At 40.5% G+C, this 25,061-nt stretch overlaps 1 protein-coding gene across 1 annotated transcript in view; it reads left to right on the top strand.

The window, feature by feature from the left end:
* The window catches only part of ATXN1 (ataxin 1), a 280,126-nt gene that overhangs the window by 89,919 nt on the left and 165,146 nt on the right, over positions 1-25,061 (top strand). Inside the window, exon 4 of the mRNA XM_077810610.1 lies at positions 12,390-12,461. The gene's annotated coding sequence lies outside the window, so the exon portion shown is untranslated. The remainder of the gene's footprint in view (positions 1-12,389; positions 12,462-25,061) is intronic.

Here is a 25,061-nt window from a genome sequence, read left to right as displayed (position 1 = left end):
CACCTTACAAAGAGTTAAAAATAAGAGCGACACTCTCCCCCCAGTTCTTCATCCACTTTGTAGGTTACCTTTAACGATGGTGCCGCACTTAAAACAGTGGTGTTCCCTGGGTATGGAGAGGGCAGAATGTATCTGTTACTTAGGCTGCGTCTACACGGGGATAAAAAACCCATGGCTGGCCTGGGTCAGCTGACTCTGGCTCGTGAGGGTCAGGCTCCAGGGCTGAAAAGTTGCTGTGTGGATGTTTCGGCTTGGGCTGGAGCTCAAGCTCTGGGACCCTGTGAGAGTGTGGAGGGTCCCAGAGTTCAAGCCCAAGCCCAAATGTCTACACAGCCATTTTTGGCCCCGGAGCCCCGAAAGCCCGAGTCAGCTGACCCAGGCCAGCCAACTGTGGGGCGTTAATCCCCGTGTAGATGTACCCAGGGAGAACTGGGTAAAAGAACAAGTTAAATTGTGAAATAAAAGACTGGAAAATGCACATGAGCAGAACCCAAATGACCACCAGTAGTCCCTTTTTTCTGATATGACTGAAGAATTTGTAATGTTTCATACTTGTTAGCATCAAATGCTTTGTTTGGTGTTATTGTTTTAGCCACAGCTGGAATAAGTACTTATTGCATTGGGCCTGCAACTATGAAGGTGATAGTGGTGACTGGAAATTTTTTGTACATAATCCGCTTGGTTATGTTATCTCCTAAATGCATATGATGTCATGCCATTTCAAGTGGTATCTAATGACCTTACCGCGCTGTACTCTCGCTGTACCTTGTAATATGAATTAATGTCATTTTATGCGCTGTTAAATTTACAGGAATGGATTGACAATGAAACTAACATAAATATTGTGGTTGCCTGGGATGCTTTTGTATTGTTTGTGTGTGTTATAAGATGGAATACTTTTGCTTTTACATTGATGAACTACGGGAGCAGTGCTATAAATGAAAGCTCTGTGTTTATCCACAGAGGGACTGTGGTAATGTAGTAATAATGCTTACTTGACATGGCCTTCACTGAAAATGTAGACTCCGACATCTAGTCTAAGTAAAAAGATAACAATAAACAGGACGCAGGATTTAATGCATGCAAGTCTCTTAGAGCGTACCAAGTTGTGTGGGGCTGCCACTGCATAGTTATACAGTCAGGGAAGCAATAAGGAACCATCATCAATCAGATCTCTCATTCTTCTTTATTCCTATGTGGAAGTATTCACCTCCCCGTAGCTTTTTTTTAACTCTCTCCATGTCCCCTAAGGCTTCAGTGTTAAACTGCCTCAGACCATTGTCCGCAGCTGCTTCCATTTCTGCTGACTGGCTGAGGCTGTAGGGAGAACCATTCAAGTTACATTATGGAGCACAATATTGCTTGCTGCCCAGAGTCTTTCCCTCTAGATTTGTCCCTCCCATTGGGACTGTTACTCATGCTTTTTTAGATGGAGGATTAAAATAAATGTTTCCTTTTTGAAAAAAAAAAAAAAACCCAAAAAACCAGCCCATTGTATGTCTCTAAAACGATAGCACTTGTCCCAGCACCCCTTTTAATTTTACATTTATCCCCTGCGCTGTCTGCAGGTGATATGTGTCTTTTGAACTTGGAAGAGAGTCAATGCCAAAGGAAACCTTCCGCCCCCAACAAAGCAATTTTTAAATAATTGCAATCACTACACAGTGTGGAGCAAATACAACAATGAAGTTCATGGGTGACTGTGCATAAATTTCCGGAAAACATTATGAATATATTTGCAGTTTAAAAATTACTGTCTGCTTTTTCTTTGATTTTTTTTTAACATGTCGAAATTCATTTACAAGTTCTAAACGAATTCTCCTGCTATTGGAGATGTTTATAACCTCTAATTTGCCTACCATGCCCCTTGCAAAGAACAGCAAGAGCTGTAGCTGCTGGCAAGAAGCCAGGGCTCTGTCAGAGCCTCTGTGCGGGAAGAAAGGCGGAGCTGCACTTCATTGTACTATTGCATCTGATGGAAGTGAGACTCTGTATAAGCTGTTTTACAAATAAACCTACAGTACAGCCATCCCTTCATATAATGCTCTGGAAAGTTGCATATCTAAAAGCAAGAAACTCTGATTGAAGTGGGAAGGGTTGTCTTTGTACTGTTAAATGAAAGGTGAGGAAACATTTAAATCGATTCACAAGTTGAAGTGAAGAGACACATTGCTAGACCAACTTGCTCCAGTAAGTTGCTTTGCAGATTTCTTTTATTATCATGTTGAGATCACTGCTGTTTGCCTGCGTTAGAGAATTATTTCTAATTGAGATTTACTTTTGTGTTGTTTTTGCATTTTGGAAAGGGCTGTCCATTTTGAAAATGATGACAGGTATATATTAAATTTGCTTAGTTTTTCCTCCAAACTCAGAGAAGTGTCTCATATATTAAACCAGGTTTCTGACCTCATTTCTCAATGGAATTTTAAATGGGGGAAATTAAGAGTACTAATTAGTGCCTCATTAAGTACTTATAGTTGAGTATGATAATTTTCTTGAAAGGATAATTTAGTAGATGAATAAAAGTATTCTCTATTAAAAATGAATACAAAGTCATTTTAAACCAGACATATTTCATTTATAAAAAATAATAGAATTCAAGCCAAATATATTTAATAACTTAGAGACATTGTTAGGCCAAAAGAAAAGGAGTACTTGTGGCACTTTAGAGACTAACCAATTTATTTGAGCATAAGCTTTCGTGAGCTACAGCTCACTTCATCGGATGCATCCGATGAGGTGAGCTGTAGCTCACGAAAGCTTATGCTCAAATAAATTGGTTAGTCTCTAAGGTGCCACAAGTACTCCTTTTCTTTTTGCGAATACAGACTAACACGGCTGCTACTCTGAAACCTATTGTTAGGCCATTAATTCTAAACACTGACCTACCTTGAAAATTGTCTTACTGCATATGGCCAAATTTTCAAAAGTGCCATCTAAATTTACAACTGTAATTTAGGCACCAAAATAGCCATTAACATGCCAGCCAACCAAATAGCATGCACAGTTGCAGTAATTGCATGCACAAATATGGGATTGTGCTGGGGCCCCAGTGCATTGACAGAACTCTATCTACTCAGTTTCACTAGTTCCCCATGTTGTTTGGGTCTTCCAAGAGTGGCATGGGAAACATATTTTTTTAGTAGGAAATTGTGAATATAAACTCAAAAAAATTTTAAGGGGGAATTACAGGCAGGTATATTATCTGGTACAATTTTAACTCATTTTTAAAATTTGCCTAGAATGCTAGCTCATAGTGCCCTTTAATACAATGCTTTATTTGCAAGAAACTCTATTTAAACTCGTGAATTATTGTGGTCAGAGAGAAGAAACATATTGCAGAATAGAAAGTTTAATATTCTGATAACAAAATAATTTTAGGTCATGGCTTTTTCTTTATTTCCTGCTCTAAAATTCCTCTAGCAGTACGAGTGAGCAGATCAGTCTGAGCCTCCTGTTCTTTTGTTGGGCTCCCAGCTGGAAATCCCTCCCTCGATTTTTCCATTGATAAAGAGTCACAAAGGGAATCTAGAATCGAGGAATGGGAGGAAATAGAACAATGTGTACTCTTGGACTTGAATCACAAAAGAGTTAACTAATGTAGATATAGTATTGAACCAGTTGCATTCCTTTCATGGTCAGACTCAATTAGCTGTGTCTTAACGTTTGTAGTGGTCCTCAATGTCATGTAACAAATCGGCTGTCTATGGTCTTCTTACTGCAGATACTCTGAAAGAGTATTGCAAAGCATTTTTTTTCCTTTTCCATCGGCTATTTTATATGACCTTCAGGAATTCCAAGTTGCAACAGGGGGCCAAATACTGTACATACAAAATACTCTTATTGTTAATTTATAAAATGTGGCTTTCACAAATAAAATTAAAATGTGACATTTATGGAGACCTATTAATGAATGCAGTAGTGTAGTACCAATTCTGCTTCTAGTGAAACTAAGGGCAGTTGACTTCAATGAGAGCAGATGCAGGCCCTATAAGATACCTGGCTAACATACAGTTTCATTTTATTCTCATAATGGTAGAAATAATAATAATAAGTTAAATATTGGAATTATTTAGAATAAAATATTTATAAAACTTATTGTGATGCAGTTATATATGATAGTATTTGCAGTTAGCTTTGGGGGGGGAGGGTTGTGTATTTGTATTTGAGTTTACAATGCTTTAATTTAATATATTTTAGTCCCATCAGTGTATTTGTATTTGAGTTTATAATGCTTTAATATATTTTAGTTCCATCAGTTTTTTATTGCTGAACTGCTGAAGCAATTATTTGTTCTCTAGCTTCATTATTATTTTTATTACTATTAGTATGATTTATTATTTTATATTTATATTGTCCTAAAGGCCATTACCAGATTGGGACCCATTGTGTCAGGTGCTGTACAGACATATACTAGGTGACAGTCCTTGCCCCAAAGGACTATATACTAAGGACAGTCCTTGCTCCCTCCTGCAAGCATCTTCCACCTTCACTTAAACTTCAGTGGAAAAGGAGAGTGCTCAGTACTGTGCAGGATAGAGCCCTTTGTGAGCCTTTTGCTCTTTCAAGCTGTACCCTGAAGCTGCCATCTTTGCACATCCTCTGGTCTGAAGGAGTAACTGATGGTTCCCCCCCCCTCAAATCTTGACACAGTGCCATACAATGAAATTTGTCTTCTCTCTTGTCAACATCACGTCAAAATATATAAAGTAAATATCCTTAAATCAAACTCTAATCTAAATTAAATCTAAATTCTTAAGCAGCATTTTTCTTGCTTTGCCTATCTGTACATTTCTGTTATCAATGGAAATATTTTTTGGTGAGCCTGTGTGGGTAAAGTGAAATTGACATTCACCCACCTTGACTGATAAAATCTAATCCTTCCAACCCTATCTATTGATTAGATGAATGTGCTTTTTGTTGATTTTTCTAATGAAGTTGTTACCTCCTTTTCAAAAAAAAAAAAGGGGGGGGGGAACAAAAGGAAACTGAAAAAGGAAAATACTGTCAACTGAAGCATAAAAACAATCTTTAAATCGGAATGAAGTTAGTGTGTGCATTCTAAATACAAAACCAAGCAATTGCTTTCAGGTGGAACAGAGCAGAAACTAGGTGAAATAAAAGATACTGTAAATTGATTTTATTGCCCTAGCATTTTAATTCAGTAGGATTCTTGTTTTTGTTAACCCAGAAAGACTGCACTTGGTCAGCACCTAAATTTCTTGGGTTTCCCATTGCCACTCTGCCTGAAACTTTACTCCTGTGGGGATGAATTATCTCTCAATATGTTTGCTGCTTCATCATAATGAAAGTACATATGAAAGGTACAATGTGTCCTCACCCAAGATAGGCTCCCAGTATGAGTACGTTATAGTAATACAGCCAAATTTTCTTGATAGTAGCTTTGGACGGTATACAGTGACCGCATGCAAATGCGAGATATAGCAGATGAAAATGACAAACTAACTCTGACAGGATCAAATAGGGTAATGGTTGGTGAACCACAGAAATAAAGTTGTACTGCATTAGCCTTAAGAGACTTGGAGTCTTAAAAAGAAAGCCGTCCCTAATAGTGTGCATCTTGAGTGTTTAGGAAAGGGCAAAGTACCCAGGCATTGAAGGGGACTGAGGGGTATGCCGCAACAGTACATTGAAATAGTCTTGTTGATTTCTTCACTCTACACAGCAAAAATGATCTCTTCTGAAGGAGTTTTTCTGTTTAATACGAAAGTGTTAAAAAAAACCCAAACCCAGCCATCACTAGACATTTATCAGAAATCATGGCAATTTATTTTAAAGTATTACGGCTTTGGGGAACTGCGAAGCTAACACAATGACAGCAAAGCAAGCAGCAGCTAAAATTATAGCCGCAGTTACCAAAAGAAATTCATTTACTGACATTTGAATGCAGCATTAACCCTCCATTAAAATGGCAGCAATATTTTAAAGAGGTTTTAATGCAAATGGCGAAGATGTTCTTTCTCTTTTAGTCTCCAGGGTGTGTGTGTGTATTGCTTCCATGTTCTTTCACTACAAGTAGCAGAAGTACTATTCACATGCTTCTAATAGAAAAAACAGTGCAGTCCAGTAGATGGGCATAGGACTGACAGTCAGGAGACCTGGTTTTATTCCTAGCTCTGTCACAGACTCACTGCATGGCCTTGGGCAAGTCATTCCCCTCATACCTCTCAACCTGCCATGCCCCCAAATTATTCATGCAGGGAACATAAAAAGACGTAGGATTCCTTCCTATAGTTCAAACAACCCTTTCTGGAGAATTATGGTATGGCCCCTGCATCTGGCCACAGGTTAGGCCTGGAAAACCTGGGTGAGCAATCTGCTTATTTCTCTGTGTACAAGGAGCAACACTGGGAGAGACTGTGCATACCTCTGGGCCAGTCTCTCCAGTGCTCCTCCTGGGGTGGGGGGTGCAGTTCCATGCTGCTTCCTACACAAGATAGTGGTGTGAAAGCCTTCACTTTTTAATTTGTGTGAACTTCAGACACAAACCCCTGTGCTCAGGGTAAGACTCCACCTCTGGTGTACAAGCTTTTCTTAGCAGGACAATCTTTCCATGACATTTGGGCTGGAAGAGACCTCATACTGTAGGTCAAGTCCAAACCCCTGCACCTGGTGCAAGTTATCCTTTGCACCAGTCACATGAGTGTGACAAAACAAGAGACAGTGTCTATTAATGAGATGTGCAATGTATAATCTAAGCAAAATTAAAAGTCTCAGATGTGTGTGTTACAGAGAAAATCTGAACTATCAAATTTGAATTTGTTTAAGAGTTGATAGTCATTTTATATGTCATTGTAATTTTCCCTGCATTTGCAATAAAGCCTCTCAGTATCATGAGGCATTAATCACCTCCATTCAGTGATATACAAACAAATATGACTTTTTTTGTAGATTTGTTAGAATTTTATTCATTCAAAAGGTTACACTCAACTAGCAAAACCCATTAATTACCACAAGAATGAATGTGTTTATTCCTTGGATAGGGAACCCCATGAATGCATATGAATCTGTACCTGCCTTAGTCACACTAGCACAGAAGCAATGGGAACCTCGACTTTGTGCTGCCTTCATGAAATCTGACCGTTTCCCCATGCATTTTGCCCCCCTCGTTCACTAAAATTGGGGGCCCATAGTACAGGTTTTTAACGGCTGCTCGGCCAGCTCCGCTTGCTCTCATATTGTGCAACTGCTGGGCAGACAGATTTCTTGATACGGTCTTTTTCTGATGGAAAGCAGAACCTGTTTTTTGGTCTGAAAATTTTCTTAATTTCTCTCCCCTCTTTTTCCAACCAGCTTAGTTCTGTGCTCTGAAGATGGGGCTTACCGTTCAGGATTTTCACTATTAAGTATGGAGATTCTGGTACTGGTTTCTCCTCTAGTATCTGTGAACATCATAGATCAGCCCTTCAGTTGGTGTAAACTAGTATAGCTTCGTTAAATGGAGCTATGCTGATATATACCAGACGAGGATCTGGCAGCATAGCCTATGTTTTTGAAGGGAATTACTAGAACCATTTGGGAGGTCTCTGTATGCCTCTTTCTTCAGTTCTCTTTCACCTATTCTTTACTACGGGTTCTCCCTACTCATTTATTCTCTTTTTCCAGCAGAGCAGAGCTTCTGCTCCAAATCCTGCTGCGCAGTGCCTACCCCCAAAAACCCTGTCAATCTCACTCCTATTTTCCTATTATTGTAAAAGAAAGACTGCTGCTCCCCATTCTTCATGTTTACAGGTGACACAAGGAGAAGGGGGGGCACCACACACAAATGTATGGTTCACACGTCCTGGATTCGAGCTCTGGCCCTGAAGCTTGAGTTAGCACTTTAACAGTGTGATGAACAGAAACAGCAATACCATAGCACCATTAGTAGCAAAGTGTTGGATCTTCGTGGTGCAATGTGTGGGATACAGTTTGTGTGGGTTTTGCTAAAGTTTGCAATATTTTTTATGACCTCTGTAGAACTGGATAGTTGCTTTACAGGTCCAGCTGTGTCGACTCCTGTGTGATATGTCCACATTTTTCAGTGGATATCGCTGCATCTGATTTTAATAGTCCCACACATTTACACTTTAAAATTTTTGTTTCCTCATTTCCAGTGAGGAAGTAATATAGTAGCAAGGTGGTTTTGTGTTACCAGGTCATACCTTGTTTTTCCATCAGCTTTTGAGAACAAGACAGAAGGAAAAGGTCAAAACTACTCAATTGTTGAGCTTTTTACATTCTGGCCTTATTTTTTGTTTTTCGTTTACATATGAAAAGAAAAAATAGAGTTCCCAGAAAATGAAAAGAGAAATTGGTTAGTGACTGGTTCTGATGATGCAGAAATAGCATTGTGGAGGATTAAAATAAAGGTGCCTCTTGGTGGATATATTTCGCATGACAGTGTCACTCTCCAGATTCTAAAGGACGAGAATACTTCAGAGACCAAACCACAAATCTTTTGCCACTTGCTGATGTTCTAAGATGCAGACATGCTGGTTTATCAGAATATATTCCTCCAGGAAGGCTCTGTGGGGGAGAATATTTAACCGTGCATTGTACTTTGCTGCAGCTGTGGATTTTTCTTTTTTTAAAACTATCTCAGCTGCCGTTCCTGCATCGTCTAGTTAATTCTGTTCCTATTCAGATAGAGCTAATGACAGAATGTTGGGATAATTATATCTTCCATTTCCTTACTGTATCTTCTTTCATTCTAAAGGACCCATAAGTATTTTACAAACTTCGGTCCTGATCCTGCAGTGAGCTCCATGTGGACGGACACCGGCACAGAGCCCATCTGACTTCACATATGCTGAGATTGGCCGGCATGGAGCAGCTTGCAGGATTGAGGCCTAAACTCAGTGCAGATGGAATTTTAGGAGAGGTTCGCTATCAAATTAACAAGTGTCTAGTGAGCAAATGCTAACTGAGATTTTTTTCTAAGGCTCATAATTTGGCCAAATTTAGGTGAGATTGCACAGGAAGAGCAAACGGTACATTCGCGATACAAAGGCCACCCCCCCTACCAAATATCCAGAGGTGCTGGAGTTTCTCAATGAAAGAGTAATAAGAATTGTTTTTAACGTGGACAGAACAGTGTGTGTTTCCTTAGCCATTTTCTCAGAAATGGCTGAAACTTTATTGCTGAAAAGTTCAGCCTGAGGCAGGCACCTGGCATGGAAAATTTCAGCAAAAATAGCTACTTTTTGGCAAAATTATAAGCAACTGGAAACAGGATCTTTATATTAGGAACTGTTGGTCAACCTTAACTTTAGGTGGTGCTACCAGCTACACAGATTAAAAAATGTACTGTAGTACCCACTTATCAGCACTGTTGGCCATCTGCGCACATTATAAAGATTGTCCTTGCGTAGGTAGCAGCTATCTACCCCAGGGATAGAGAATTTTCTCACCCTTCAGCAACTGCATACTTAGGAGAAGTATGGTCTTCTTTACTAAATATGAGGAGGAACAGAATGGCTGCCCTTACATCAGAGGAAAAACAGAACTTTAAGTTCTTCTATCTGGGGATTATGGTGACATTTGAAGGTGGCTGTGATAAAGATATTGATAGGAGATTAGGAAAAGCAAACACTGCTTTTGGAAGGATGAACAACAACTAGTCAAACAGAGGTCTTTACAGCATGCTAAAGATCAGATTGTACCGTGTGATTGTACTGAACATGCTACTGTGTGGAGCAGAGACTTCGGCAATGACAGTAGATAACAAAAAGAGATTGAGTACTTGTGGCACTTTAGAGACTAACAAATTTATTTGACTGGTTTCAGAGTAGCAGCCGTGTTAGTCTGTATTCCCAAAAAGAAAAGGAGTACTTGTGGCACCTTAGAGACTAACACATTTATTTGAGCATAAGCTTTTGTGAGCTACAGCTCACTTCATTGAGGAAGGATCTTGGTAAACCTTTCCTAACTTAACCAGAGCTAGCTGGACAGTTCTGAGCTCTGATAGGTTCCAAAAAGGAAAGATCTCCCTGAAGAGGACCATTTGCCTTAGACCAGAGGAGGCTCTGTAGGAGCTCCCCTACCCAATAGACTTGAGTCCATCATCCCATGTAGCCTTTTGGGGGTCTTGCAGGGCATTCCCTTTATTTTGTTATTTATGACTGTTCACTGTACAAAGAACATCTTGACCTACTTGAGTATCATCACTTAATATCCAAGATTCTGATCTGTAGGTCTTCCATGAGAAGGTCTTCCATGTCTTCTATTTCAACAGCCTTAGATGAAGTTGAGCCCATAGAACTAAATCCTGGCAGAAAACCATCCCTCTCAACAGATTCAGTAGAGACTGAAATGGTGGGTAGTTCTGAGATGACAATACAATAATCATAGATTCATAGATTCATAGATATTTAGGTCAGAAGGGACCATTATGATCATCTAGTCTGACCTCCTGCACAACGCAGGCCACAGAATTTCACCCACCACTCCTACAAAAAAAACCTCACACCTATATCTGTGCTATTGAAGTCCTCAAATTGTAGTTTAAAGACCTCAAGGAGCAGAGAATCCTCCAGCAAGTGACCCGTGCCCCATGCTACAGAGGAAGGCGAAAAACCTCCAGGGCCTCTTCCAATCTGCCCTGGAGGAAAATTCCTTCCCGACCCCAAATATGGCGATCAGCTAAACCCTGAGCATATGGGCAAGATTCATCAGCCAGATACTACAGAAAATTCTTTCCCAGGTAACTTGGATCTTACCCCATCTAAAACCCATCACAGGCCATTGGGCCTATTTACCATGAATATTTAATTACCAAAACCATGTTATCCCATCATACCATCTCCTCCATAAACTTATCGAGTTTAATCTTAAAGCAAGATAGATCTTTTGCCCCCACTACTTCCCTCGGAAGGCTATTCCAAAACTTCACTCCTCAAAAAGAGACTTTAGCCTCAGGAAACCATGCTCCAGTAGAAATATGGAGCTCCTTTCTGTGTCTATCAGGAACCCTAAGTGAAATGTTTCTGGAAGAGTACTGCAGTATTCTCCTCCTGATCAACCCAACACAAACAAACATTCATAGAATCATAGGTTTCAGAGTAGCAGCTGTGTTAGTCTGTATCCGCAAAAAGGACAGGAGTACTTGTGGCACCTTAGAGACTAACAAATTTATCTGAGCATAAGCTTTCTGGCTAAGGTCTCTGATTATTGTGTTGTCATCTCAGGACTACCCACCATTTCAGTCTCTACTGAATCTGTTGAGAGGGATGGCTTTCTGCCAGGATTTAGTTCCATGGGCTCAACTTCATCTAAGGCTGTTGAAATAGAATCGTCTCATGGAAGACCTACAGATCAGAATCTTGGATATCAAGTGATGATACTCAAGTAGGTCAAGATGTTCTTTGTACAGTGAACAGTCATAAATAACAAAAGATCTCCTCTTCAGGGAGATCTTTTGGAACCTATCAGAGCTGTTCAGCTAGCTCTGGTCAAGTTAGGAAAGGTTTACCAAGATCCTTCCTCTAACATTGTCATTGCTTACATAAATCATCAAGTGGGATCAAGTTGCAAATCTCTTCTCAAGGAAACCCCCCTCCTTTTCAAGCACACAGAATGCCATCTTCAGTTCACACTCTGATAAAACAATGTGTACTAATACATTTGTATAAGCAGGAGGCAAACTCATTACAGACAGGGCTTCAAGCTGATCCATGTCTCAAACAGTAGTAGAAACTCTAAGAAATCTGCAAATACACCTGTTTCCTGCAACAGAAAACCAAAACGTTAAAGGCCTCTGCATCAGATACAGGGGCATGGAGGAAGAGGCCCAAGATGGTGCCTTCATGATGAAGTGGTTCTTTCATTCAACCTACACGTTTCTTTGTACCTCTAATTTGGAGGGTTATAAAGAAAGTCAAACAGGATAGAGCCAAATCAACTTGATAGTAACGCAGTCGCCAGGCAGTTGTGGTTAGCATGCATGTCAGCTGACAGTAGTCCTCCAGTTGATCTTTCCCTGCAACAAGCCATATTGTCACAGGGCAACACCATGTCATGATCACAACCTAGCATTGGTATCAGCCTGGCTTGTGAACAGCTCCTTCGGCAAATCTAGGCCAATACACAGAGTTCTGGCTACTCTTCTACAGAGAAATCCAGACCCCATTGAAATGAATGGCAAAACTCCTATTGACTTCAGTGGAGTCAGGATTTCACTCCTGGTCTTTGGAAAGGAGGACACCTCAGCTATCTACTACAGAATCTGGACCATGTTCATTTTCTGCTACAGGGACAGGGAGTTTGGTGCTAATGCCATAGATGCAAATACTGGCCATTCAATTTCTATTTTTGATGAATTTATTGTTTAAATTTTAAATTATTCAAAAGTTTAGTTTGATTCATTTTGTATGTCCTTGTACTTTCAGATTACGTTTTTAGAAGATCTCAATTGGAGCTGTGGAGAAAAGAAAGGAAGGAAGGGAGGCAGTGACTGAATGGTAGGAAAACTCTTCGTCTCTGGCGGATGTCTCCTACCTGATTTGGAACTGGAGTGGGGTGGAGGGAAAAAAATTCTCTTTTATGGTGATCTCTGATATAATGCACCTTCATCTAATAGTGAGTCTACTCAACTTCATCTAATTGTGAAAAGGAATTAAGTCCTGAATTAATGCATTTCCATGGGTTTTTATTACAAGTAGACTGAAATTGTATTCCACACTACAGATTTTACTATCATGGGGAAATCAAGTTGCAATGCCTTCACCACCATTACATTATCACTATAAACAGACCCTTTAGAATAAGACCTTTTGAGAAATTCGGGTTTTTTTTGTTTTGTTTTTAAAGTGCATGTTAGGCAGATTAGACAGCTAAATCCCTGATTCAGCATTTGTTACTGATAGTGAATTTCTGCTAAGTGCAGAATCACTTTATTTTCTAGGTGAGGGTTGCTTTGTGCACCCTGCAGAAAGGAGAGCTTAATTCCAGATGTAATAGGGGAAGCCAAGGGGAGGACCAGCCATTAATAATTGTTCTGAGCAAGGAGATTGCATGATGGCTGGGGCACCAGATTCCCCCTGTTATTGAGGACATTTTCCCCTTTTTCTCAGAGATATAGATAGATAGATACTTACTGTTTTTTCCTTCCCCGCAGAGATTAACATTTTGAATGAAGGTGTGTATATCAAGTATTTAGCTATCTAATCTAAGGTTTCTGCCTTTACAATAGAAGCAGTGGCAATGCCAGCAATGTTGGTTCCCAGACTTTGAGCTCCTCCAACAACACACAATGAAACAGCGCAGCACAGTAAAATGCAGTATACTTTAATACTTTGTGAGGAAGGCCCTTTATCTCCTTGGGGCCTTTCCCATTAGCCTCCTCTGTCTGCTGCTCCTTCTCCATCCGGTCTTTTGGGTGCTTATCTTCACCAAGGTTCTGGCAAGCTGCATTAGCTAACTGGAAGCTTGTTTGTCAGGACAGAATCTAGCTCTTCATGGAAGGGCAGCCTGGGAGGTCAGGTTTTTAATAATACCTAGCTCTTCTCTGGTGCTCTTCATCAGTAGATCTCAAAGCACTTTACAAAGGCGGTAAGGATGCTGTGGTAGCTCTGCTTTGCACTGTGCGCAGTGTACTGACACCTTATATAGGCCTATTGGTTGTGGACCTTAGAGGCCAGGTGTACCCTAACCGTCTCATTGCTCCAAATCCCAAGTAAGACCCTCATGTTGGCCTTTGGCCAGCTCATAGCTTGACTAAATACTTTCCCTGGAGTGGGCAGTGAATGCTGGTGTTCAGAAGTACTATAGTTACCTAAAGCAAGTGCTGTACATTAATACTAATAAAGGATTTCCTGTTACTCAGTGGAATGCCTGTAGCAAGGAGAAATAGAAAGCTGGGGGAACCTGATAGGAAGCACTCGCTGAGAAATGTGAAGCATGGTGTTGTGGGATGGAGCTGGGAGAACTGGCTAACTTGTGTAGCTGTACGGTTGTGGTTTCATGTCCAGTCTGGTGAGAAACTGTTGTAGAACGTAGATACTCAGCCAGATCTGAGCTAAGGACCTTGTTCCAGCAAATCTGTACACAGACTTGATAAAAGACAAAAGTATGTGGGGAGGGAGGAAGAAAATAGATGTTATGACTGTGTCTTGTCTGAGTGGTTTTTTTTTTTGGTTTTTGGTTTTTAACGAAGAGTCAGGAAGAGGACTGTAAGTTGGGAAATGGTTTTAAAATTGTTGGACTACAAAACCGTCTAAAAAAATCTAAAAGGGGAATGGTGTACAGTAGGGCTTTGGAAAATATAGGATGGTGAACTGGAGCTTCCTTAATGCATCAGCCCATCTGTCTTGCTAATTTCTTTGCCTTAATCACAGACTTCATGAAGTGTCTAATTTTCTTTTTTTAGCGTTCTGTCTTCTTCTTGTGCAAAAGTTAAGGAAGAGAAATGATTGGAGCTGGATTTATTTTTACATGAGAAAGGAAAAAATAGTATCCAAAGAAGTTAATGATTGTGTTTGTGTGTAGTGTAGGTCTGTAGATATAAGCGATGTCTACACTGGGGATTTTTTGGGGGATTGAAGGTAAAAATTTCCCACTGTTGCTACCGTGGCGACTCCTCTCGTGATGGAAACAGTGGGAGTGCTAGTGTTGACCAGCTTCCAATAGTTGCTAGTGATTTTAATGCTGGGTTGTCTAACTCTGCTCAGAGCAGGTCTAAACAACATGGGGTGAAATCCTGGCTCCATTGACTTTAACAAAGCTTGTATTTCAACGATCGTATTTAAAAATGGCAGTGGCTGCAGGATGGTGGGATGGTCACTAGTACTCTTACTTTTGCTACTATTAGTCATTAGCTATCAAGGCATAGAAACCTAAGGGCAGATCCAGCTCTCCCTTACACCTTTGTATTTCTGCAGCATATCTATTAAGGTCCATGGAATTACTCCAGGTTTATACCAGTATAAATAAGATTACATTCTGGACCCAAAGGTTATAACCTTTTTGTGTACTGTTCAATGGCTTAGATGAAATGAGTTTTCAATCTCCATGTGGTTCCTAGTTGAATCTTGATCAAAATACATTGAGCTGCATCAGTTTTTAGCAACAGTGGGAAATTTTTGCCAAAACCCGCAGTGTAGATATGGCCACATACTTGCAGTATGTACTATGTGGAAGACACTGATTGACATTAATTAGGAGTGGGTGGTGAGAAAGTGTAAAAATAAAATTCCTTTCTGCAAGGTTTACTATTAGAAGCAAAGTACGTGATGTAACACCGAATGCGTGCATGTGTGTGTAGAGGAGGTTGCCTGTTCATCATTTAGAACAATAGTGGGAGTTAAACATTCCAGGTTTGAATGTCAATAAAAGTCTGGGAGTGCAACCTGTCTGTTGTGTGCTGCTCAGTATAATGTGCTTCCTATTTGTTTCTGTTTGTTTGGAGCTCAAAATGCCTTGGGGAAAAAAACCTAATGCTGTAGAATGGAATTTGTGGCAGAAAAACTGCTCCAAGTACTTTGTGTTATTACCTAGGATTTTTTATTCTAAATCTATTCCAGTAGGAAAGGACAAATTTATCTGTAAATTGTAGTAGGAACAGCACATTAAAATTGAATAGGTCATCAAGGAGTGAGTAGGTATAGTCTTGACTGATAGTATTTCTCAAATCCTTCTCTATATGTATTCTGAGGATAAGAAGCAATGAGTGGGTTGCACTGGATTAATGATTTGTGAAATATATTTTTATGTATGTCCAACTTTTCTTCTGAAATATATGGGCTTTATGAGTGTGGTGTTGGTGGAGGATTTTATGTGGAACTTTTATACAGCTCTGTGTGTGTGTGTGTTTCTCTCTCTTGTGAGCACACACAGATTTTACATCCTTTATTCAAAAAAACCCACAAAAACCTGAGGGGGAGGTACAGATCTGTAGCTAGTGCGAGTCTGTATAGCTCTAATCAAGTGACTGTAACTATGCTAGTTTACACCATATCTGCTCCACAACATTCAGGGCCTTTCAGATTTTGCCTAGGTTGATACAAACCAAGAGCCAGATTCTGCTCTCTGTTACGCTGGTGTAAATCCATAACAAGTCCACTGAAATCCTCTGAATTGCTCCAGATTTATGGCCGATGAAATCTGAATCTGGCCCCAAAAATCAGAACGGTTTTATTACTGCTGAGTAACCTAAGTGACATGAGTCTTCAGTCTTTGTTTTCTAGTTAAATATGACAGTTGACGCTAACTGAGACTCTTGCTAGCAAAGAGGCCAAGGCTTAGTCATGGAGACTAAACTGTCCTCTCAATGGCTGTTTAGTGGTGGCAGTCTTGCTGGGTCAATCTGGAAAAGCTTGCATTGCAGTTGCTTGTGTTGTGCCTCGGATTTGGAGAGGGGACTGTTTATTTAGGGTTTCAGTTCGTCACCTTTCACTAATCCTAAATCATTTAAAAACATGTTTAGAAGTTAAAATGTCCACCTGCATTGACAGTCTGAGCAGCTACTTAAGAGATTGCTTTGCTTCTGGAAGAGAGAGCCTGAGAGCTGACGTACCCTACTGCGTAAGTCCATGTAACTTACATCCCTCAGGGGTGTGAAAAAGGCACCCCCCCAAGCGACGCAAGTTGCATCGACTTAAGTGCTATCCGCATAGGCGCTGTGTCAGGTGGAGATGCTCTCCCGCTAGGTGGAGATACTCTCCTGCTGACATAGCTTCTGCTTCTCGCGGAGGTGGAATCATTATGCTGAGGGGAGAGCACTCTCCCATTGGCATAGTGCCTTCACCAGACGCGCAACTGTGGTTCAGCTGTGCCGATGGAGCACGGTCGTTTAGGCTTGCCCTGAGTCTCAGTACACTGAACACTGTGTATGCCCTCAATAACAGAGGTACTCTGTCTTCTGTCAGCATGTAGCGCTGCAGTAGCACAATGGATATTAGAAGTGGCTGAGCATAGCCTGCTCATGCTACTGATCCCAGTGCTGTCGCTCTGATGTCTTAAAAGCTTCTGCCTCCACAGTGTTTACAGCTGGTGCCACAGCACTTGGCTTGGCTGATGAAAGCTTCATAGATACTGGAATCAGAAAAAAAAGGTCTTGGGTCACCAGGTCCATTCCCTTTGCATCACTGCCGTTTTTATGCATAAAATTCTACAGAATCACAATCAATTCCTTTAAGTCTATTTAATACCTCCAGTGATAGCAGGTCTGCCCCTTCCCTAGGGAGGTTACTCTGTTTTTCTGGGTATTTATTTGCCAAGTTGAGGAAGATCACTCTGAGATATCCAAAGCATGGAACTGCTGGTAGCGAAGGCATCAGTTTTCTGTAGGGCATGGATGTGGAGAAGGGGAAATCTTTAAATAAACAAAGTAAGCAAAACACAACCGGTACTTTGGATGGTGTAGAAGAGGCCATAGGGAGATGTGTACATACATTAACAGTGAGATTTCCTGGTTTTTCCCGGTGCTGGGTGTGGTATTTAGGTTTCTACAGTTTAATTAAAAACAGTTGAGGTGCAAGAAGTTGAGTATGTCTGTGTATTTTGGATAACTGTTTGTTTGTATTTCAAAGGTTTACTTGTAGGTAGGTAAGTGACAAAACATGCAGTTAGTTACACAGAACATACAGCATATCTGATGCCAGAAATAAAGCCAGTTTGCAGCTCATATGTTGGAAGAACTGTTCCTCTAAAAAGAAGAGTTCCTCCTTACATACGGATTGCCCCTGTAATGCAGCCAGCATTATAAGGCGTCTGAATGGAGTTTGTTCTGTTTCTGTGTAGGTTATATAGGTTAAAGCTGCCTGATAGCATCCACCTTTTTCAAACGCTTTTTATTAAAGGGACATAGTTGGCTTGACATCAGTGTAAAAATGACCAAATAATTTGATAAGGCCTACCACTCAGTCCCCTTGCTGATATTTGTGATTTTACAATTACATTTCCCTGGTTATCACCACCATTATTTATCACCATTTACAATTGCTGTGGCGGAGTAAAGGGGTATGCCTAAGGCTACGTTTATGTCACGGAGGTCATGGAAGTCACAGAATCTGGAATCCATTACTTCCAGAGACCTCCGTGACATTCTCTGCATCAGCCCCAGGGGCTGCGGGACTCTGGAGCTCGCAGCCAGTGGGTCCCTGGCAGGGTTCCAGTGACAGGGGGCTCCCCGCAAGGTTCCAGCAACAGGTGACAGACTCCTGAGGGGTCCGCCTCCGGGTTTCAGTGACGGGCAACAGCCTTGTGGAGATGGGGTGGGGGAAATGCCTCGGGCAAGTGGCTGGGGGTGTCCCTTTTTTTCCTTTGGGAAATATGGTCACCCTGCTACTTCCAGCTGCCTTGGGCAGAGGGGGAACCCTGCAGCTCCCAGTCACCATGGTGGCGGTGGGAAACCATGGAGCCGCAGCAGCAAAAGTCACAGACAGGTCACAGCTTCAGTGAATTTTTGTTTATTGCCTCTGACGTGTCCGTGACTTTTGCTAAAAATAACCATGACAAAATCTTAGCCTTAGTTATGCCCACTATGAGGCCACTTTACCTGTCAGAGTGGTGTAAAGGGGTCTTAATGAGACTGAGAAGGAGGCCAAAAATGTATAAAATGAAGAAACTGAGGGGAAAAATGTTTAAAATATATTTTCCTGTAATCTCAGTTGTAATAAAGCTCAGTCTTACTTGTAACCCTGGTAGGTAAGCGTATTCAGAAAGAAGTATGATTGAAAAGTGAATGGTGTTCTTATAATATTGCCTGCCTTATTTACTGATCTGAATCTTCCCTATTTCTCCTACTTCTATCCCCTTTTAAACTTCACCATCTTCCTTGTTTCTCCCTCCTCTACTCCCAAAAAGACATTCTAAAGAAGGGCTTGATCCTGCAAACACTTATATACATTAGTAACTTCGCTTTGGTTTTCATTGTGTATGCTGAGAGAAATAGAACAAGTACACAAAGAGCAGGAATAAGGAAAAGGAAATTGGATTTTAAAGTTATTTCATTTTAATAGTCTGTGGTAATATTATTAATGTGTAAGTTAAAAAATTGGTTGTTTACAACATATAGTTTAAATTAACAAGTGTCCCTTTAACAAATTGATCCAGTGTTACATGGACCCATCATTTATCTGTGTTTTATCAGAGTTAATATTGTATCAACACTTTTTTTGGTGACTGTTACTTTCATGTATTTTTTACAGGATTATTCTTTGAAAACCTTTAATTCTGCATCTATTGGTAATTTCATATTGGTGGGTAAATATCCATTGAGTGTTTAACCAATTCTTTTCTGGCTGGAATTTTACTTGCTTTTAATCTTCAGCAAGTTTAATGGTTGTGGAAATTTATTTACTGTGAAACACCAGACAGTGAATTGAACAAAAATGCATGACTTGTAAAGAAAAACAACAAAAACCTGCGTTTGAAGTCAGCCTATGCTGTCATGCGTTTCTCTGTATAAGTGCTATGTTAATAGCACCATCTTACGAAGTACAGAGCACCTCGGGAGAGAGTGCTTTGTGACTCAAATGGTAGTTGAGGTTACTCTGGTTATTAAAGGTTAAGGATCTGATTCTAAGACCTTGTCTACACTGCCACTTTACAGCGCTGAAACATTCTTGCTCAGGGGTGTGAAAAACACCCCCCTGAGCGATGCAAGTTTCAGCGCTGTAAAGTGGTAGTGTGGACAGTGCGCTCCTAGCGGTGGTAGCTACTCCCCTTGTGAGGGTGGATTTTTTACAGAGCTCTCTCTTTAATGTTGGTAGTGAAAACATATTGTTACGTTTCTTTCTATGTGATTGCTCTATGTATGTAAGAAGAATGTCAGACTCTGAAGCCAAAGTCCCTGTTGAAATGCAGATACAATTTTAGTAGATAGATGGAACATGTTGGACTTGTTCATGGTCTTTGCTTGTACTTTTATACATTTTTAATGACTCAAATAATTTGCTTCATAGACACAAAACCCAGACTGTTACTATTCCCCTTTGGCAAACACAAATGTATTTTATTTTACTGTGTAAAAGTTATAATATCAAAGTACTGACAGTATATCGTTATCTGCTGGTGAGTGTGTTCATCTGCTGTAATGTTAAAATGGCAATCATAATGCAAAAAAGTTGCTTTAATATGGGCATACATAGTATGTGAAGCTCCACATGATGAAGATACAGTAATGGTCCATGTCAAGCCATCAACTTTGGCACAAACTTAATTTTCCTGGATTGTGTTGGCAAACTTTAATAGGCCTGATTTTCCACTGGCCTCCCCATGTGCAGCAATTTATACTAGCTCAGGGTGACTACAAAACACTGTTGTTCTGATTTGGTTGCATTTCCCATCCAATTTGCAATGATGTAAATACATTTCCTTCGCTAATGTAAATGACTGCACAAGGTACAGGCACAGAGAATCAGGCCATTAGGAGTTAAAATCTCATTTCTGTTCAATGGCCACACCCAACCATTCAAAACCATGCAAGTGGTATATGGTAAATTAATGCATTTAAGGTTACCTTTTGATGTTTTTTGTTCCTTTAGGTTCTGACTCTACAGTCTTTACACAGGGAAAGCTTCCACTGAAGTCAGGGATTTGGAATTTTACCAAAGTGTCACCATAGGCCTCTTTCCATGTCTTGCACATTGATACCGATCACCATGCAATGTTAAACTTCCAGGACTTGATTCTCATATACACAAGGTGATTTTTACACTGCTCTGGCAGTGTAAACAGGCCATAAAGTGGGTGTAATTACCTGGTTCTTGTTTACATTAAAGGCCCCTTTTACGTTGCCAGAGCTATGTAAAGTGCCCGTGGTGTAAATGAGAATCAGATTAATTAAAAAAAGGTAAATGAATACAATGTGTATATAAAGTGTTCTATGGCTATAAATCCTTCAGTCGTTGGATAGCTATTTATAACTTGAATTAAACAGCTTAGGCTGATATATACAGTTCCATCAATTTTGTGGGGGGTGGATGGTTTATGAGTAAGTGAGAGGAAAATCTTTTCAGTAAATACTTTCTAGGGATGTATCATTACAGAACATTCCCATATTTAATTTGAAAAAGGAAAAAAAAAGTATTGTTAAAATTTTTCCCTGAGCCTCTTTTTAAAGCCAGTGTCTGTTCAGTTTAGTCAAGATTTGTGTACTGCAGTTATCATCCTGTTCTCAGTTCCTTGTTACAAACCTGTAGAGTATGAAACCTCAAATTGTCTTCAATACAACACACACAGACACTGCCTAAAATACTTTTAAATCCACTATACTAGTACATTGTTGTTCTGTAAGTGCTTTCCCAATAGTGTTTATAGCACAAAATAATGTTCTCACAGTTCAAATGCTTCAGAGGTCAGCAGTGACCACCTTTACTTGTGGGCTAAGAGCCTGGAATATCCGGTTTCATCTTGAAATGATTTTCTTTTTAAAAACGTAAAACCTAGTAATTAAATAAAAGTGGCTATACTGGAAATACTGGCATAGCCGTAGCTATATAGCAGTGAGAACAGTGCTGCTATTATATCTGCGATGTGTTTAAAACAGCGATTTTTTTAATTGAATTTTTGGCAGAATTTTGTTTTGTTTGTGAAGTTCAAAGTAAACTATTTCCCCCCCCAAAAAAACTACTACTTTTTGTATATTGGGGAAGGGACAATCTCTCCTTCCAGAGATAATCTATAAGTACTAAAGTATATCTCCTATCTATCTAAGGTACGTATGTAGCCTCTGTTAAAATAGTATCCGAGTGCCTCGCCATCTTTAGTGTATGTATCCTCACAACACCCCTGTGAGGGAGGGGTGTGCTATAATTTGCATTTTACAAATGGGGATCTGAGGCACAAAGAGGCTAAGGTCTGGATCCACAAAGGGACTTAGGTGTTGCAGTGCTGAGCATCACAATGTCTAAAAGTCAGGTGCTATGAAAATCACTGGAACTACACTGAGATCCACAAATCCTGAGTTACACAATGAACGAGGCGAAATAGGTGCCTAAGAATGTGATCCACAAAAGCCGTCATGCCAGGTGGGGAACTGCCTAAGCCAGCCAATAGCGGATGCTGAGGAAATGGGGAATGCTAAGCCCCACCCCTCTCAAGGAGGTAGGTGTCTAAGCTGGGCTGCCGGGAGGTGCTTATCCCTGCTAGTGATCCACAACCAGGAACCCCTCTCCTGGGTTTCTTGTGAGAATGAGGTAGGCACCTGCCTCTCAGTCCACACAAAACTGTGGCAGTAGGAAGTGTGCTGCTTACTGCGCTGATGATGTTTAGCCCAGTGGTTAGAGAACTCACCTGTGATGTAGGAGACCTGGGTACAATTCCCATCTCTTTGCCTGAGGGAGAGAGAGGATTTGAACCGGGGTCTCCCAGCTCTGTGAAGAGTGCTCTAACAACTGAGCTATGGGATATTCTGTGTGTGGGGGAGGCTCCTTTGGTCTCTCCTGTTGAAGCATTTCCAATTTGGATAAATAATTAAAGGCTAATTGGAGTAGGGCAACTGGACTCTGACTCTCCTCCCTCATGGGTGGGTGCCCTACCTGCCAGGCTATAGAGTCATTCTTTGTGTCTGCTCCAATGTCTCCGTAAGTTTTTACCCGCAGCGGAACAGCTTCAGCTGGAGAGACTGAGGGACCCTCATGTGAGAATATCCTATAGCTCAGTGGTTAGAGCCCTTTCCTGAGAGGTGGGAGACCCCTGTTCAAATCCTTTCTCTACCTCTGGTAGAGGGGAGAAATGAACCTATGACTCCCACATCCTAGGTGAGTGTTCCAACCCTCCAACCCCCAGCCAGATTTTGAATGGAACCTGATCTTTAGGCAGCCTCCGAGCATCGCTACTTGATTGGGCCCCACAAGCGAGATAGGCACTCTTCTGCTTATCTTCCCCTAGTTTGCTGATCACCGTGGGGCTTAGGCAGGAGATAGACATCTGGATGCATAAAGAAGGGCAACAGTGCACATGCCCAGAGGCAGAAACTTAATTGCCTAGGGAACTTTTACCCTGAAAACTGAGATGCTGGGTGAGTTTAGGCACTTACAGGGTTATGTTGCAGCCATGCAGGAGTTTTGTGGATTGCCCCAGTACCTAAAATTGGGATTTAGGTGCCTAAGTGATATACCCAAGGTGACACAGGAAACCTGTGCTAGAGCAGGGAATTAAACCTAGGCTTCCCAAGTCCCAGGCTGGCACCCTAACTGATAGACAACCCTCCTTCTTTTCTCTTTAGTTTAGAACTCTAGGAATTGGGCTGAGCCTAGCCATGAACTATTGTTGTGAGGGCACCTGTGACTAGACCACTGACTCATCTGCAGTGAAACGCTGTTAAAAGGAATTCCTTTATGTATATTAAAGTAATTCCTTCAGGGAGGTCTCTCTACTGGTGGAGTGAGAAGTTGGGAAGAGCTCCTCCCCCTCCCCCCCCCCCCCGCATATTGGAAGGAAAAGGACTTCACAAAAGTTCATTATATCAGTTTTTCTATAACTAGTCACAAGTCAAAGTACTTTGCTTTATAGCTGTTCATGGTGATCTCATTCCTTACTATGTGGTCTGCACAGGACTACTCTGAGTATGAGTAGAATTTTTTCCTTTCTAATATTTTTACATCAATGTAATGTATCTGAGAACATTCCGTAGATATTCGACCATCTGGTTCCTTTAATTCTGCTGAATTTACCAGAAGAAAAAGTAATGTGTTATGCCTTTCTAAATATAGTTCTCGTTCCTTGATTGAAAATTGAATCAATTACCCTGTGAAAGACTGTGATATTTTGTATTTTTCCCTTGCTGCATTCTGAAAACATTTGTGGAAATTAAAAACCTTAGTACAGGTGGTCATTTCTCTGAAATTTATCACCATGTTTTTGTTGCTTTGGGACCCAAATGTTCTCTGTCTCTGGTAAAGAAGAAAGGTATTGCTGCTCTTCAGAAAACCCTCTTTATTATCTGATCTCTTTTTATTTACTGGTTTCAGAGTAACAGCCGTGTTAGTCTGTATTTGCAAAAAGAAAAGGAGTACTTGTGGCACCCTAGAGGTACTTGTGGCACCCTAAATAAACCCAATTTATTTGAGCATAAGCTTTCGTGAGCTACAGCTCACTTCATCGGATGAAATTGGTTAGTCTCTAAGGTGCCACAAGTACTCCTTTTCTTTTTATTTACCAGATGATAGTGCAAAATAAAAAGATTCAAAAACCTGTTTATAGAGAACAGTGTTAGCTGAATGGAGAGCCGGGCAGTGAAAGAAGAAAGCTAGTCTGTTAGGAAGGATACAATTCACTTGGCTTTTAAAATAGAGCTTTGAAAAATTTTCATCATAAAATTCCAGTTGAGATTAAACTTTCCCCATTCTGTTGCAAACCTGAAACTCAGCTGAGATTTGGGCCTTGTTTTTGCAGTAGGGTCTGCTAGCATGGACACTTCAGCCAGCACAGAGCCCTACTGAACTATTGGGGGTTCTTCTTGGATTTCAGGACTGGCACTAGCAGATTCAATTTCAGAAATGGGGTTGTAGGGGGTTGACTGAAACCAAACCTTCCAGTGACTCTGAGCTGAGGTTTGGACAAACTGGGCTGAGTGTAAATTAACACAGTGATTTTCCTCATTGGGGTTGATTATTATAAAATAGGAAGAATTAAAATACAATTAACAATTGAATGACATTTTCCACTTTGCCACCCAAATAAATCTCTCAGGAGATGGCCTTCAATCTTCTATGGCAACTGAAGGACTAAATTTAGTTTCTGCCAGAAGATGACAATTTCATGCCTGATAAAACACCAAACAGTGAACTATTGCGGTACAATCAGACTAGGAATAAGATATTGCCCGAGACTGATGTTACTCATCAGCCATAATCTGTAGAAATGAATGGCTAGTTTAGAGATCATCAGGAAATTAAGGAGATGTGCCCATGAAGAGATTCTGTACTTCCAATTTAAAAAAAAGAAAAAAAAAAGAAAAAAGAAAAGAGAGCTCAATAAATGTTGCAAGTGAAAAAAGTCTAATTACTGCAGAAGGGAAAAGAGTTTCTCCAGCAGGAATGTTTTACTCTTGTGTTGTCTTTATTCTAAACTGTTCTGATCCTTCCCCCCCCCTCAAGCTAGACCAGTTAGGAATT

Source organism: Eretmochelys imbricata, chromosome 2, assembly GCF_965152235.1.
Source record: "Eretmochelys imbricata isolate rEreImb1 chromosome 2, rEreImb1.hap1, whole genome shotgun sequence".
Lineage (NCBI taxonomy): Eukaryota > Metazoa > Chordata > Testudines > Cheloniidae > Eretmochelys > Eretmochelys imbricata.
The sequence above is the reverse complement of the archived record's forward strand: the minus strand, read 5'-3'. Positions and strand labels throughout refer to the sequence as shown.